The sequence below is a fragment of the Mus caroli genome, unplaced genomic scaffold, assembly GCF_978045245.1.
Source record: "Mus caroli unplaced genomic scaffold, Mus_caroli_1 scaffold_5, whole genome shotgun sequence".
Taxonomy (NCBI): Eukaryota; Metazoa; Chordata; class Mammalia; order Rodentia; family Muridae; genus Mus; species Mus caroli.
The window spans coordinates 84,611,812-84,628,006 of record NW_028227260.1 but is presented as its reverse complement, the minus strand read 5'-3'; the positions used below and the strand labels follow the sequence as shown (position 1 = coordinate 84,628,006).

The following is a 16,195-nucleotide window of genomic DNA, read 5'->3' as shown; positions in this document are numbered from 1 at the left end:
TGGTGAGCTTAAAATAGTTATTGTAAAAGTTAGAAAGTTGATTTGCTCCCTCCATCATGTTCATTGCATTTCCCCCCACAGCAAAATTGTAATGTAAACTTCCCTAGAAGATGAGCTGGGCTGCAATTTTCAGCTAATTGGGAGAAGCAGCCCTGAGTCGAGCACTGTCAGGCTGATTTGAGTCTTAAGATATGATGATGATTATTGTGTCAAATGTAATCAAGACTGTGGGCTCTGAACTGACTAAAAGGCTGGCTGTTTTTAATTCAGGTTCGTATATGAAGTAGACCTCTCATTCACCGATAGTCACAGCTGGCTGTAAAAGGGAGCAATTTTTAAAATGCTATTTCATTCTCTATGGAGCTGTGCGGAACAGAGATTGGGTTCACAGAAGGCAAATGTCCCCATTCCCTCTTTTTAAATTCTGTTTATTTTCTTTTTGATAGCCTTCATCTTAAAGTTTTCCTGTGCTTGTCTGTCAGTGCCTGAAGATTTCTTAAACCCAATGCCATCCCTATGTCCCATTACAAAACAAAACAAAACAAAACAAAACAAAACAAAAACAAAACACTCTAGAGCACCAAGTTTGCTATGGTGAAACTCAATCTCTGTGTCTGCACATGTGAGAAGAGGATTTTCCAGAAAGTGAATCATCATTTTTAATAAAGTAACATATATTTAGTACATAGCTAAGACAGCATTACATTGAAACAGAAGATAACTTTGTAGATGATTCTACAAGTGTACACATTTTTGAAGTTTTTTTTTTTTAATTCCGTGTTTATCTGTGCATTTATGTATAGATGTGGACGTGTGAGTGCAGATACTCACAGATAATAGAGGACTTAATCGGGTTACCCTGTAACTTGGGCTCCAGGCAGTTGTGACCTGCATGATATGAGGGCTAGGAACAAAACTCATGTCAGTATGTGCTCCTAACTGCTAAAACATCTATCTATACAAATTTTATTTTTAAATTTAATGAATTCAACACCAAAACCTAAAATATCCTTTATAGCAGTTGCTCACATTTCTGAGAATTGCACTGTGCATTATTTCAATGAGAAAAAAAATTGTATTGGTATGTAAATAAATTATGACTCATGTTCAGGTATTAAGACAATTAATACATATATGTATTTCTAGTGAAGCATTTCAGTGTGATCTAGGATTTAAATGCAATAGTTTCAGTTATTTAGGAAGTTTCCAATGGCTAGTCTGTCTCAGCTGAATTCCAGGAACTCTATTACTAACATAAAGTTCTTGCCTTAATGCCCAGAATTTCTCTCACCTTGTGATCTGCAACGTTTGTTTAATTTTCCAGGTAGAAACTGATCTTGGAATTAACAAAGTAAAAATATCCTCTTAAAACATAATGTACTTCTTATTGGTATGGTTAATACAATTATAAATATGGATGAAATGAATAAACCTTTAAGGACTGTTTGTATGTTATAGCCAATTAGTTAAAATTCTGTCATCAATGCCCTTTTGTCTATTGCCACAGCCTTTATTGGACTATATGGTCTGTAGAAAATAGTAATATAATAATGATAATAATAATAATAGTAATCTAATAATGTGCTATATACACACAACACATTATCTTGGCATATGCAGTGGAGTTGCTTATGTAAAGCATAGGAAATATTATTGTTGCCTAAATTTATCCCAAGTACTAAACAGCCCTTAGGCAGCATCTGTAAGAGAAATACAAACTAATTTCTTGTAAGCATTGGCCAGGTAATTTAGAAAACAAAACCAGATACACATGTGTACAGAAATAAACAGCAATTTATTATATATATATATATATATATATATATATATATATTTCAGATAGAAATAGTTTATTCTGACAATTGTTAGATCAGTAGATCAGCAAAACACAGTGTGTTCTCATCTCCTCCTCTTATCATTTACAAGGTTCAGATCCATTCCTGTGAATATAGTAGAGAAGTACTGGCTAGATGCATGGCAAATCAGATGGGTTAGGAACCATTGCATGCTGATAAACAAAGGATCTCAATGAGTAGATGAGTGTCTCTCTCGTCCTGTGCCACAAAGCTTTGTGCACATCACATCCACAACACACTGGATGATTTTGACACTATGAGTAGTCACAGAGAAAATGTCCTTCCAGTTTATAGATAATCCAAGACAGAGCAGGCAGAGATGTGTTTGGTAAGACAAGGCATATGTGTATCTGGGCAGGGTGGTTTATAAGTTGATATCTTTGAACCAGGATTCAATTTTTGAGAATTCTGAAAAATTGCCAAAATGAGAAGCTAATTTTGACAAAGGTTGTTCTTTTTTGCATGTGCTTCCTTTTTCAACATTCAGGTAAGAATAATAGAAATTCAGCAATTGACAACTAAACACAATGTGTTGCCCAGTAAGTCTGTCTACCATGTCACTTTTATTGCTAGGGGGAAAAACAAGCACTTAGACAAAATAAAGTCTCTTCTCATGTGTAAAAATGTCCATTATAACTATAACTCTCTCTTAGAGTTCCCTTTCTCTAGCAACAGTTGCTATAAATTATTTCTTTTTTTAACTTTTGGGAGAGAAGTGAATATCCTTTAAAAAAAAAACCAAACAATTATACATACTGGTCAGTGCATTTTAAAATATTAAAAACGAAGAGCCAATGGCTTCATTTTGAGAATTGTGTCTTGTTCATAGCAGGGTTGTTGATTTTAACTAGATTTATTGTATGTCTTATAAATGCCAGGAATTTTGTGAATTGTTGCCCTTGTGGAATATATAGTAAGTTAACGTTGAAGAATGTTAAATAGTACACTAAGCAGGGAATGTTTCAGGGAATCCTTGAAGGCAGGTACATTTCTTCCTTTGGTCTTGCAATTCTAATTGCAAAGGAGTCTCAATTTATAACATGCTTTAAAAATCTTAATTAATTATTTGAAGGCCATCAGTGAGTTTCTATATATCTTGATCTTTTTAGATGATGTTTTTTCCCTAGTAATTAAAAGTAAGGAATCAACAAACTTTTTCATCTTTATTTTGATGTTTTAATTAGCTCATGCTATTTGTAATCTTTCATCTTTTCTTCTAAATCTTATTTGAGCCATCATAATATGTTTGAAATTAGAAGAACCATTCCTTTAAAATCTACAATGATTTAGTCACTTTGTGAGATTAATTCATTTCTCTATTGATCATATTAAAATGTATTTATTTTAATTTAAAATTTACAGTAGCAGAATGAAGGAAGCATTTGATTTTCATGTTAGATTTTCCTCATGTAATACCACATACATTTATTATAAAAAAATAAGAAATGTATATTCTAGAATTTGTGTTGTTTAATAAGAAGTAATGACTTGTTTTTAATATAAAATTCTGAAGCCTATCTTATAGCCAAACTGCAAAGTTCATTTCAATAGGTCTCTTAGACAGTAGTTGAAAGTAAGTAAAAGAATAGTTTCTTTTGTCTACACACATATACCATAGTCCTAATTCATATAGTAATCACAAAAAAGCAAAGGATTTTTTAGTAGTCATGTATTGTTATCCATTATATTTATCTTATAGTGAGATATGCAAGTCACTTTAAGAGGAAGTGCCTTAGAATGCTGTGGCCTGAATTGGGTGTTTCAAGGTTTTGCCACTTAATTTGGAAGCTCACCAAGACTCCCCTAGGGTCCCTCTATAATCCATGAACTGTTCAGGATAGTACAATCTGCTCTATGAGTTTCATCAAGTCATTTAAAGTATCAAAGTAAGTCATTACTATGGACAAGCCTAAAATAGAAAAATAGCACTTTAGTTAGTGCAAAATACTATATCCAAAAATGTTGAATAAAGAACTCATCTTTCTGAACTTTACGGTTAACTGCAAGAGTGCTTAGTGTCTGGATAATTGAAGCCATATATTTATACAGTGTAACTTAAACCTTATGAAATCATTGGTATTTTCATATCCCACTGACAGCATTCTGATATACATGCAATCTTTTGAATGATGATAACTTTAGCGACTTATTTGATTCAACTGTGTTTTTTTGTCTTTTCATCTTAGAAAATTTATCCTCTGTGCTAAATTGAACCTCTGTGCTTTGCCATACTCTAGTTATTTTTAACTGATATCTAATAATCTAAATTTATATTTTTCCATAAGTTATTGTGAATAAGAATATGTATTAAGTCAGATATATGGACTTAACAAATTTTAAAGAATTGATCCCAGTTATGACTTTTAACTTGACCTCCTTCCCTGTGTAATCTCCCCTCCCACGTGTCTCCATAGTCTCATTTTGCAATGCAATCCAGGCTCTTTAAAAAAAATACACTATGCAGCCCAGACAATGGTAGAATGTGTGATCTTTCTGCCCCTTCTACTTTTAAAACTTATTTCTATACTATTTTATTCATATCTTTTTAGCAGAAACAACAAGCTGTTTAATGTGCAATCATGTTTTAAAATTTAAACATGTTAACACTACAAGCAAGTAGAACCTCAAATATACATATTATTCATATTAATTAAAAAAGAAATTATTTCCAACAGTAAATTCTGCACTAAACTAAACTTTGTATCTGGAAGGTAGTGCTATCTAATTATTTTCTGAAGACCCTTTTCAATTTTATGACTTGCAAGACATTTTTAGGGTCTGTACATGAATCAAATGAATTTCACCAGAAATTATTTTGCAGGTTTCCAAAATAATGCTTTTTGATATTGTACCAGTACAAAAACAGAAGATGAAGACTGCAATCTAAATAATATTAATCTTTTTACCAATGTAATAGAGAAAGATATATGTTCATGTTACAGTTGCTCATATACATTGCTTTAGTTAACTGAGTTTCTCCCTGATTAATGACAAAGAACCACAAGTCAAATCAATGAATAATATGAAGAGATCATGCATTACAGTTTTCTCCTAATTTTTATTTTCAGGAATGTTCCAGTGATTTCAGGGAAAGTACATAAATATGCTTGTTTCTATGTTAATATAATCTGCAATTTTAAAATTTTAAATACATTCATGGTACAAAAAGAATGAAAGAGATACAGTATATATTATTATATTCTTTATATTATTGATAATGTTCAAACCATCTTTTTATATAAAGGAAAATTCCAGATGATTTTTAAAAATGAAATATGATTGAAGGGAGAGCCTGTCATGCTCACCACTGTGATTTATCTTTGGAGGACTGATGTAGTTCACCCACAAGTATGTTGCTCCTGGACATGTCACAATGTCATCTGTGTTGTCTGGGGTGATGGAAGATTGGAATGACTTTTCTGAGAACCAATCAGCAATACTTTGGGAACATTTGGGTCTTGCTTTCCAATTAACTCTAGAGACTTTGAGTAATTTTGTACCAGACCTCTTGAGAGAGGGAATGAAAACCTCATTAACACATACATTGGTGAACAGCAATCCAGCAAATATACTTTGGAAATGAATTTGTTTTTGTTCTTTTTTAAAGTAACGCCCAGCTAGATGTTTTCTGCTATAATAAGGGTAACGTAATATCTTTGTACGTATCTTTTACAATGTGTTTTAACTGTCCTGCTTATTGTAAAGTAACAAATGAGCTGAATCTATGCCTGCAATGGGAGGGTCAGGAGTCAGTGGCACAGCCTCCCTTGTCCTTCTACTCCAACAATTATATCTCTCTTCATAGTTAGACGTTTTTTCATTAATTCATTTATTTACTCACTTTACATCCTGCTCACAGGGCCCTTCCCCCCTTTATTCTTAATCCCACCCTCCCATTCCTGCCTCACCCACCACTCCCTGTACGAACCTGTCCTGGCACATCAAGTTGCATCAGGATTAAATGCATTCTCTCCCATTGAGGCAGACAAGGCAACCCAGCTAGGGGAAAGGGATCAAAAGCAGACAATAGTGTCTGAGTCAGAGATTGCCCCCTTTCCAATTGTTAGGGCACCCACATGAAACCCATACTGCACATCTGCTACATGTGTATAGGGGACCTAGGTCCAGACGATGTGTGCTCCTTGGTGATTCAGTCTCTGTGAGTGTCTGTGAGCTCAGGTTAGTTGACTCTGTAGGTCTTCTTGTGGTGTCCTTGACCCCTCCATCTTGCCCTAACTCACACACAAGACTCCCTAAGCTTCCCCTAATGTATGGCTGCAGTTCACTGCATGTGTTTCTATCAGCTGCTAATAAAGCCTTACAGAAGGAAGTTATGCTTGGCTCCTCTCTGCAAGTGTATAGAATACCATTAATAGTGCCAGAGGTTGGCTTTCTCCCATAAGATGTTCTCAAGTTGGGCTAATCATTGTACGGCTATTAACTCAATCTCTAGCCCATCTTTAACCCTTAACATCCTATAGGCAGGGCATTTTGGGTTCAAAGGTTTTGTGGGTGGGTTGGGTGTCCCCATCCCATCACTGGATGTCCTGCCTGGCTATAGGAGGTAGCCACATCAGTCTCCATTTTGCCCACTCCTAGGAGTCTCAACTACGGTCACCCCCATATCCTCTCAGGAGCCTCCATAGTCCCTGGTCTCCAGCTTGTCCCAGTATTGCCACCCACAGATGTCCCTTCTCTCTCCCAGCTCTCTTACCCCCACCCCCATTCACACTCTCCACACACATGATCTTCAACCTATTCCCCTCCCTATCCCCTCTCCCATCCAGTTGCATTTCTTCATCCACTTCCAACATCTATTTCCTTTCCACCTTCAAAATGAGATTCAAACATCCTCCCTTGAACTCTCCTTGTTATTAGCTTCACTGGGTCCATGAATTTTAGCATGGTTATCCTGTATTGGTAGCTATTACCCACTTATAAGTGAGAACATACCATGGATGTCTTTCTGGGTCTGGGTTACCTCACTCAAGATGATATTTCCTAGTTCCATAGAATTGACTGTAAATTTCATGATGTCCTTGTTTTTAATAGTCAAGTAGTATTCCCTTGTTTAAATGTACCATATTTTATTTATAGCTTCTTTAGTTGAAGGACATCTGGGTTGTTCCCAGTTTCTGGCTATTGGAAATAAAGCTGCCGTGTCTATAGTTGATCATGTGTCCTTGTGGAATGGTAGAACACCTTTTGGGTATATGCCCTTTTGGGATATCTGGGTCTTGACATAAAACTGTTCCCATTTTTATGAGAAACCATCAGATTGATTTCCAAACTGGTTATACAAGTTTGCACTCCTACCAGCCACAGGGGAATTTCCCCCTTGCTTCACATCCTCACCAGCATGTGGTGTCCCTTGAGGTTTTGATCTTAGCCATTTTGACCAGTGTAAGAAAAAAATCTCAAAGTTGTTTTGATTTGCATTTCCCTGATGAATAAGGACTTTGAACATTTCTTTAAGTGCTTTTCAGCCATTCATGATTCCTCTGTTGAGAATTCTCTGTTTAACTCTGTGCCCTATTTTTTTTTAATTGGGTTATTTGGGTTGTTGGTGTTTAATTTCTTGAGTTCTATATAAATTTTGGATATTGACCCTCAGTATTGGTAAAGATCCTATCCAATCTGCAGGGTGCCATTTTGTTCTCTTGACAGTTTCCCTTGCCTTACAAAGCTTTTCAGTTTCAATATCTATTTATGGATAGTTGATTTTAGAGCCTGAGCCATTGGTGTTCTGTTCAGAAAATTGTCTCCTGTACCAATACTCTCAAGGCTACTTCCCACTTTCTCCTCTGTGATTTAGTGTATATGGTTTAATATTGAGGTTCTTGATCCACTTGGACTTGAGTTTTGAGCAGGGTGATGAATATTGATCTATTTGCATTCTTCAACAGGAAGACATCCAATTAAATCAGCACCATTTGTTGAAGATGCTCTCTTTTTTCCATTGAATGGTTTTGGCTTCTTTATAAAAAAAATCAAGAGTTCATAGTATATGGGTTTATTTTGATTCCATTTATCACTGTGTCTGTTTCTGTACCAATACTATGAAGTGTTTATTGCTATTGCTTTGTAGTAGAGCTTGAGATCAAGGGTGGTGATACCTCCAGAAGTTTTTGTATTCTACATGTTAGTTTTGGGTATCCTATTTCATTTATTTTTCCATATGAAGCAGAGAATTACTTTGCAAGGTTTATGAAGAATTGTTTTAGAATTTTAATAGAAATTACATTTATCTGTAGATTGCTTTTGGTACAATGGCAAATTTTACTATGATAATCCTACTGATCTGTGAGCATGAGAAATTTTCTCATTTTCTGGTATCTTCAGCAGTTTTTACAAGACTTCTTTTCATATGTCTTTCACTTGTTTTATTAGAGTGACATAAGATACTTTATATTATTTGTGGCTATTTTAAAAGGTGCTGTTTTCCTAATGTCTTTCTCATCTCATTTATCATTTGATGATGGAGGGATAAAGGTTGTTTTTAGTTAATTTTGTATCCAGCCACATTGTTGAAGGTGTTTATCAGCCGTAGAAGTTCTCTGGTAGAAATTTTGGCGTCACACATATTTAGTATCATATCATCTGCAAAGAAATACTTTGACTTGTTCCTTTTCAAATTTTATCCCCCTGATCTTCTTTAGTTGTGTCACTTTTCTAGCTAAAATTTCAAATACTATATTGAGTAGATATGGAGAGAGGGGACAGACTTGTCTTTTCCCCGATTTTAATGGAATTGCATTAAGTTTCTCTCCATGGAATTTGAAGTTGGCTATTGGCTTGCTATATATTGCCTTTATTGTAGCTAGGTATGGGCTTGTATTCCCAATCTCTCCAAACTTTTATCATGAAGGGGCATAGAATTGTGTCCAGGGCTTCTCCAGCATGTAATGAGATGTTCATGTGGGTTTATGTCTTTCTGAGTGTTAACATGTCCAATTACATTGATGGACTTTTGTATGTTGAATCACTCCTGCAACCCTGAGATGAAGCCTACTTGATCCTGACAGAGGATCTTTTTAAGGTGTTCCTGCATTTTATTTGCTAGTATTTTATTGAATATTTTCCCATCAATGTTCATAAGGTAAATTAGTCTGAAATTCTTTTTCTTTGTTGAGACATTGTGTGGTTTTGGTGTCAGGGTGACTGTGTTATTACAGAATGATTTGGCAATGTTCCTTCTGTTTCTATTTTGTGGACTACCTTGAGGTGTATTGGTATTACCTCTTCTTTGAAAGTCTGGTAGAATTCTGCACTAAAATAAGCTGGCCCTGGGCTTTTTTTGGTTAAGAGACTTTTAATTTGTTCTTCTATTTCCTTAGAGGTTGTAGGTCTATGCAGATAGTTTAACTGAATTTGATTAAATTTTATAAGTGGAATCTATCAAGAAAACTCTCCATTTCCTTTTGATTCAATTTCTTGGAGTACAGGATTCTGAAGTGAGACCTAATGATTCTTTCAACTTCTTCAGTGTCTGTTGTTATGTCCCTCTTTTCATTTCTGATTTTATTAATATGTAAAATGTGTCTTTGCCTTTTAGTTAGTTTGGCTAAGGGTTTGTCTATATTGTTGTTTTTATCATAGAACCAGCTCATGCTTTTATTGATTCTTTGTATTGTTCTTTTTGTTTCTAATGTATTGATTTCAGCCCTGCTTTTATGTATTGATTTCAGCCCTGATTTTGATCATCTCTTCCCATCCATTCCTCTTGGGTGTATTTTCTTCTTTTCTTGTTCAAGAGCTTTTAGATGTGCTTTTAAATTCTTGGTTTGAGACTTCTCCAATTTCTTTATGATGGCACTTAGTTTTATGAACTTTTTTGTTAGCACTACCTTAATTGTGTCACATAGTTTGGGGTATGTTGTGCCTTCATATTCATTGAATTCTAAAAAGTCTTTAATTTCTTTCTTTGTTTCTTCCTGAACTCAGTGGTCATTAAATAGAAAGTTGTTCAGTTTCCATGAGTTTGTAAGCTTCCCAGTGTTTCTATTGTTCTAGAAGTCCAGCTTTGATCCATGGTGTTGGATAAGATACAAGGTGTTATTTTGATTCTCTTGTATTTGTTGAGGCTTGCTTTAAGACTGAGTATATGGGCACTTTTTGAGAATGTTCTGTGAGATGCTGAGAAAAAGGTAGATTCTTTTGTGTTTGGGTGAAATGTTTTGTAGATATCTGTTAGGTCCACTTGATACATAATGTCTGCTATGTATCAAATGTATATGTATTTCTCTGTGTAGTTTCTGTTTAGATGATCTGTCTTTTGGTGGTAGTAGGGTTTTGAAATCTCCCACTATTAACATATAGAGTTCAATGTGTGATTTAAGCTTTAGTAATATTTGTTTTACAAATTTGGTTGCAGTTGCACTTAGGCAAGGGTGTTTAGAATTGAGACATCATCTCAGTGGATTTTTCTTTTGGTGAACATGAAGTGCCTTCCTAATCACTTTTTTGATTAATTTTGTTTGAAAGTTTATTTTATCAGATAACAGAAAGGCTATTTCAGCTTGCTTATTGGGTCCATTTGTTTGGAAAACCTTTTCCCAGCTCCATTACTCTGAGGTAATGTCTATCTTTGTTGCTGAAGTGTATTTCTTGTATGGAATAGAATGATGGATCCTGTTTTTCTGTCCATGTTGTTAACCTATTCTACCCCCTTTCCCCTGCTTCTATGAGAGTGCTCCCCTACCCACCCACCAACTCCTGCTTTACCGCCCTAGCATTCCTCTGCACCAGGGCATCTAGCCTTCACTGGACCAAGGACCTCTCCTCCTACTGACGGCAGATAAGGCTATCCTCTGCTACATATGAAGCTGTAGCCATAGGTCCCTCCATCGTATTCTTTGGTTGGTGGTTTAGTCCCTGGGAGCTGTAGGTAGTCTGGTTGGTTGATATTGTTGTTCTTCCTATTGGGTTGCAAACCCCTTCAGCTTCTTCAGTCCTTCCCCTGACTCCTTCATTGGTGTTCAGGTGCTCAGTCTGATAGTTGGCTGTGAACATCCACCTCTGTATTGGTCAGGCTCTGGCAGAGCCTCTCAGGAGACTCCCATATTAGGCTCCTTTTAGCAAGTACTTCTTGGCATCAGTAACAGTGTCTAGGTTTGGTGGCTGGATATGGGATAGATCTCCAGGTGGGACAGTCACTGGATGGCCTTCCCTTTAGTTTTTGCTTCACTCTTTGCCCCTGTATTGCCTTTAGAGAGAAGCAAGTCTGGGTTAAAATTTAGAGAAGCATGGTGGCCAATCCCTCAACTGGGGGCCGTGCCTAAATTCTGGATATGGTATCTATAGGTTTTCTCTCCCCTTTGTTGGGTATTTCAGCTAATGTCATCCCCATTTGGTCCTGGGAGTGTCTTGCTTTCCTGGTGTCTGAGGCATTTTGTTGACTACCCCCAGTTCCCCATCCCCCATTGCTACATACCTCTGTTCAATTTCCTGAACCTCTGTACATCTCCCCTATATCTTCCCACACCTGATCCTGCCCCTCTTTTCTACCCCCATTCCTCTCTTCCTCCCAAGTTCTTTCCACCTTCTACTTCCCTTGATTATTTTGTTCCACTTTCTGAGTAGGACTGAAGCATCCACACTTTTGTCTTCCTTCTTCTTGAGCTTCATATGGTCTGTAAGTTGTATCGTGGGTATTCCAAGCTTTTATCCTATCCACTTACCAGTGAGTACATAACATGTGTGTTCTTTTGTGACAGTATTACCTCACTCAGGCTGATATTTTCTAGTTCCATCTATTAGCCCCAAAGCTTGGAATACCCAAAATACAATTCGCAGACCATATGAAGCCCAAGAAGTAGGAAGACCAAAGGGTTGATGCTTCAGTGCTTCTTAGAAAGGGGAACAAAATACTCATAGGAAGAAATATGGAGACAAACTGTGAAGCAGAAACTGAAGGAAAGACCATCCAGAGACTGCCCCAGCTGGGGATTCATCGCCTGAGAGGCTCTGCCAGAGCCTGACAAATACAGAGGCTGGTATTTGTAGCCAACCATTGAACTGAGCACAGGGTCCCTGATGAAGGATTTGGAGAAGGGACTAAAGGAGCTGAGATGGTTTGCAACTCCATGGGGGGAGCAACAGTGTCAACTGGCCAGACAGCCCTGGAGCTCCTGGGGACTGGGCCACCAACCAAGTAGTACACATGGAGGGACCCATGGCTCCAGCTGCATATGTGACAGAGGAGAGCCTTGTTGGACATCAGTGGGAGGTGCAGCCCTTGAGCCTGATGGTGTTTGATGCCTCAGTGTAGGGTAATGTCAGGGCAAGAAGGTGAGAATGGGTGGATGGGTGAGGGAGTGCCCTTAAAGAGGCAGGGTATGGGTGGATGGGATAGGGCGTTTCCGAAGGGGAGACCTGGAAAAGGCAAAATATTTGAAATGTAAATGAAGAAAATATCCAATAAAAAAGATTATTCTACATCAAATTTGTGGGTTTAGATTCATATAAAAAGTGAAGGCTCAGAGATTTATTCAGAGAGAGCAGTGTGTGTGTGTGTGTGTGTGTGTGTGTGTGTGTGTGTGTGTGTGTGTATGTGTGCAATGACAGATGGGGGCACTTGTTTGCCTCCTTGAAAACCAGACACATTTTGTTAATAGCAGTGGTAGACCATGCTTTCTCTGCTTTGTAATTGAATGGGCAGTTTCTTGGGCTGATCTAATTTTGCACTGTTTCATAACTCCAAAAATGTATTCCTTCAAACATTCTTTACTAGCTGATATTTCAGAACCCTATTATCTCCTTTGAAAAATCACAATCTGTATGAGAAAGTATATAGCTCTCCACATAAATTCCTTAACATGACACTTCTGGTACATTCAGTTTCCTAGAAAACAGATTCTAAGAAAGCAATTAATGTCCAGCTTTTTTTTTTTAACTTGAAAGGGTTCTTAGGATCACCACTTGTAATGGAAACGAAGGAAATTAAGTAGCATAAGGCAGAAGTAGAAGCCATGTTGCAAAAGTATGACTGTTAACAATTGGCCCCACATGGCTCCAAATGAGGAACCAGGGTCACCCATAGGATCATTCTGAGTTGAGGCACTAGAGCAAGACTTACCATATATCAGATGTGTGCCAGTGTGTGGATTGTGCCTGCTTTAGTGATGAAGAGAACAACTTTGGATCAGGAGGCTCTTTTAACTGTTCCCAATTCTCAAATAATGCTGACACTGAAAAACTTCAGCCAGCAACACTCCAAGAAACCCGGACAAGAAGTCTACCAATATCAAGCAGGGATCTGAACAGTATACCCCAGCATCTACCTACACAGTAGTTCTCAAACTTTTGTTCCCAGCAGAAGTGTTTTTCGAAGTTTAGCATGTGTTCAAAATGCCTGGAAGGCTTGCTAAAACACAGCTGGTTGGACTCCAACCACGGAGTTCCTCTTTCAGTGGGTCTATCCTGAGGCCTGAGAATTTGCATTTCTTATAAGTTCTCAGATGCTGCTGCTGGGACTGCTGGTCCATGAACCATATTTTAAAATCACTGTTCCATACCATTCCTTATATATGTACTAAAGAGAGGACATCTTAGAACTAGAAAGTCAACCTTTAGAAATCACCAAAATCTTAGCTTGAAGTGTGATAAGTAATCTTTGTTATATATAAAGTATTTAATACAGTAGATTGCAATTTAAAGAGCATTTCTTATATATACTCATTATACCTTTAAAATACAGTGAAATTATCTTGAGAATCTATAGGATTGAATATCGTGAATAACCAAACTTTAACATAATTCATGTTCTTAGTCTTCTCTCCTTAGCTAATCTTTTATTTCTTTATGATTCTCATACTTTATATTTTTATTTATCATATATGCCATCCGTAGCCTTATGGTTGAGGAAAATGTAAAATTAGGGGACACATTTAGAGCTAATTTGAATGCACAGATATGGAAATTATGTACCTTTCACTTATTCCTTGGGTAGACTTGAGACAAGTAAAACATAGACATTCAATGTACATGCCTTGAACCCAGGAATGAGTTTGTAGACATTAAAACCCCCATGCAAGTAGGAAACAAGAGTTGTATCTGTGATCCAAGAAGTTTGGAAAACATCTCTTTTGGAGAGATTTTGTGCCATTGCTTCCATTGAACTCCTTTTAAACTATTTTCTGAATGAGGAAATATTCAGCCTGATGTTGTCAATATTTTAGACCACAAGGGTATCCTTGAAGAAAATGGTGCCTTACTATCCTGAAAAAAAAAAAGTTCCTCTGCTTTCCCAAGGGCCCAATTTACAAAGCAGAAATCTGCTGGTTGGATTTGGGTAAAAAAAATCACATCATCTGGCTAGAGCACTTTCCTCTGACTTTCTACAGACTGCTTTCAAAGTATTTTCACTGGTTACTTTCTGTGGAGGCAGAAGGTGAGTGGTCTTTCTCATTTAAGGGCAGAGGAGCTCAGATGTCAAAAGCCCCAGTATGAAGATGACAACAAAAATACAATGCACTGTTTAATCTCTTAAGCTTCATTCTGCCAGGAAGGACTTTCATAATGTCATTATATTGTATCTGAAATTGGACTATATTAAAAAAACAAGTCAATGTCTAACCCAACATTTATTTTCTAGAATGGGACAGCTTATTTCGATTGTGCATTTTAGGCTGTAGATAGGACAAGTCTTAGTATAAACTGCATAAAACTGTCTCTTTTCCCCAGTCAGTACCACTGATTGTCAGAATCTACTCAGTATTGTCTCTATATAGTGCATACCCATTTTTAATATTCACATTTTCAGAGCTGTAACAATGGCACAGAATTTTGAAATTCCAATAAACAGACAGCAATTTGGGTGTTTCTATTTGGCTTGACGTTTTACCTAACAACTAGGAAAATCAGCTCTCTGGGTTAGCCCTGCAGCTGTCCTAGATTTAACTACTTTGCCTAACCAGAACCCCATGGTACCTTTTATCTGTACAGTATTAACATTTATTTAGGAGTTGATAAATAGCTTAGTGCAATGGTCATGTTTTTCTAATAGTGGTAGCCTCATAACCATACTCTCTCCTCTACCAGTTAACATAGACAGAAGATTTTTATCCAGTATGAATGCTGAGACTACACAGTGAAAGACTGTGTGCTCAGCAAAAACCTTGCCCATGATGAATAAACAGCTCTTCTGGGGGCTCTGCTGTCGCCAGCTCGGCAGGAGTTGTTTATTGCCTGCTTTGCACATCCCATGATAAAGTTGCTGCTAAAATAAATTGCAGTTTTGCATAATTATTGACAATCACATCTTAACAAGCAGTGTGTATCATATTCGAGTGTTCAATTTTTTGAAATCCATTTTTAGCTTATGTTTAATCCCAGAAAGTGTTTGTGTAGTCGACGAAGGCAAATAAGGCATTTAAATAGAGTACTAATTTCCTCATTGCAGACAAAATTTACCTGAATCTTTTTATATGGAACTGTTACTGCTTAAGGCAAATTTCCCTCCTGAGCTATTATTATGCAGATCTTTTGCTCAGGGCATTTTTATGAATATCCACATTATATGCTCTCTCTCTCTCTCTCTCTCTCTCTCTCTCTATATATATATATATATATATATATATGCTTTATATAGAAATACATACAATTGAAAAGTATAATCTTTAAAATTCTCATAAGACACTTTTATTTTTTCCATTTTATAGAAAATGGGAAATCAAAGATGAGGTGTAGGCAGAAAGAACTAACATTTTTGTTAAGAATTATAGGTGGTCATAATATGTGAAGTTGATGTTCATCATATAGTAGCTACTGAGGAACAGGAAACAAAAAATCAGAGAAGTTAGTAAGAAGCCATGTCACACAATAGGCAAAGGACACTGGAAACTGAACCACTGTCTATCTGATTTGTAAGTTTCTACCTTTTCTTTTTTTTTTTTTTTCTTTTGGAAAATGTCCTCAACTCTAGGTAATGCAGAATGAACCTAAGGAAGTACCAGATAGTATTTGGCAAGGCGATAGTTCACACAATTGTTTCTGGGAAATGATACCTTTGCATCTTTCTTCATTTTAGTATTTTTTTCTCTCTTCAATTTCAATCCATCCCTTCTGTAGTCCCCTCTCAAGTCTCTATTTGTATTTTCCTCATTTTTTTTACTGTAATTATTTCATTCTTGTTTCTTGCCTCGGGGTTATAGCAAAGATGGCCACAGGAAGGGAATTTAAGGTTCTGCCTATGAAGATTAACTTCAACACAAACTTTAAAAAGTTGAAGGAAAGATATATTGGAATCATTATGAACAAAATTTATAAGGTCCACAATGTCTCTCTACCTCTCCCTTTCATATGTGTGTGTATCCATTTTTATACAAATCTTTAATTAT

General features: G+C 36.5%; 1 protein-coding gene across 3 annotated transcripts in view; it reads left to right on the top strand.

Moving 5' to 3' along the window:
• Dmd (dystrophin) overlaps positions 1-16,195 on the top strand; it is a 2,436,643-nt gene that overhangs the window by 1,831,947 nt on the left and 588,501 nt on the right. The gene's annotated exons all lie outside the window — the stretch shown is intronic.